This window comes from Homarus americanus, unplaced genomic scaffold, assembly GCF_018991925.1.
Source record: "Homarus americanus isolate GMGI-L3 unplaced genomic scaffold, GMGI_Hamer_2.0 scaffold31037, whole genome shotgun sequence".
NCBI classification, from domain to species: Eukaryota; Metazoa; Arthropoda; class Malacostraca; order Decapoda; family Nephropidae; genus Homarus; species Homarus americanus.
In genome coordinates this window covers 21,182,673-21,184,277 of record NW_024722227.1, presented here as the reverse complement: position 1 = coordinate 21,184,277, position 1,605 = coordinate 21,182,673, and positions in this window count along the sequence as shown.

The following is a 1,605-nucleotide window of genomic DNA, read 5'->3' as shown; positions in this document are numbered from 1 at the left end:
GTGGATCACCGACAACTTGAGCTTACAAGGTACCGGAGGCATTGGTGGTAAACAGGACGGTGATGCGCTCCTTCTGCATTTTCCGGCCCCGACACTTGCCGGCAGACTTGACAACAAAGGTTTTGGTAGGTAGCTTTTTCCAAAACAGACCGGATTCATCCATGTTGAACACCTGGTTGTCGGTGTACTGTTCTTCCTCCATAACTTCTCGTAAGAATGGAAGAAAATCACTCGCTACAACATGGTCAGCACTACCACATTCACCAACAATGTTAATGTTGGTGATCTTGTTCCTCTTCTTAAACCCTTGCAGTCACCCAGAGGAAGCAGTGAAGGGTCTGGGCTCTGTAATTCCCATCTTGCGTGCCACTGCCACGTACAGATCACGTGCGTACTCTTGAACTGACCGCGTGTCCACCGCCATGTTCCGTCTTGCCTGACGAATCAAGTAGCTCACCAGCAAATTCTCAGTCTTGAGCAGCACCTTGTTCTGACAGTACTTCACCATTGAAACACCTGCAGACTCTGTGATGCTCATGTGGTCTTTTATCTTGGCGGCATCCTTCTTGATCGTCCGGATCATAGATTCATTCACGCCATGCTGGCTCACCAGATTAACTTGCCTCGTACCTTTTTCCAACTCCTGCATGATCTTGTACTTCATAGCTTAAAGCTCGTCGTGTCTTCTTAGGCTTGAGGCGGCTTGGGCCAGGTATTTCAAGGTTTTTCTGTGGTGGTGGGCCTCCAGCGGAAGCCATTGTTGTGAGATTAGCGGGCACACGAGACAATTGTATATGCGGTGACTGAGAACAATGGGACTGGCGCGGGGTAGGTCAGTGGCTTCTTCCCTCTCGTGGCAGGACACGTCATATTACATTAAACCAATCACAGCTAGCGGGGGGTGAAGGGAGGTAAGGATGCGTGGCCCAATCACAGTCCGATGCGTCATATGATGTCAGCGGTAACGCAACAGCGACCTAATGCGCACCCCCTCACTGCGCCGCTTTCCGCATATGGTCGAGAATGGACCGCTTGAATGAAAAATGGCGTGGAGCGCTTTGACCTCCAGCCGCTCTCCGCGTAAATGACCAAATTCACCGCGTAATTAAAGCATTTCAATTCTGGCAAGGCACCGCGTAAATGACCAAACGCGTTAACCAAAACCGCGTAAATCCAGACTATACTGTACAGTAATATTGCTCAAAATTATGGCTTTTTCACATTTAATTTGTTGAATTCAAGTTTCTAGCAGTCCATGGTGCTTTCGAGACACAGGAGGTATATAATTAGTGGGTCAGAGGTGTATTGTTGAATTTTTATTGCCTGACCTCGGTTGGTCCAGCAAAACGGATAATCCGGCAAGGCTTTGGAACCAAGGGTGCCGTAAAATTGGTGGTGTACCTGTATTACAAAAATATTAATACAGTGGTCCCTCGGTTAACGAACGGTTCGGTTAACGAAAATTCGGTTCACGAATTACCTTCCATAAGAATCTTTAATTCAATTGACGAACAAAAATTTGATTAACGAAATCCTTACGAAAAAGTTTTGGCTTGCGCATTGGCTGGTAGGCTAGTCCGCCAGTACAGTAATCGGTTCTAGGCT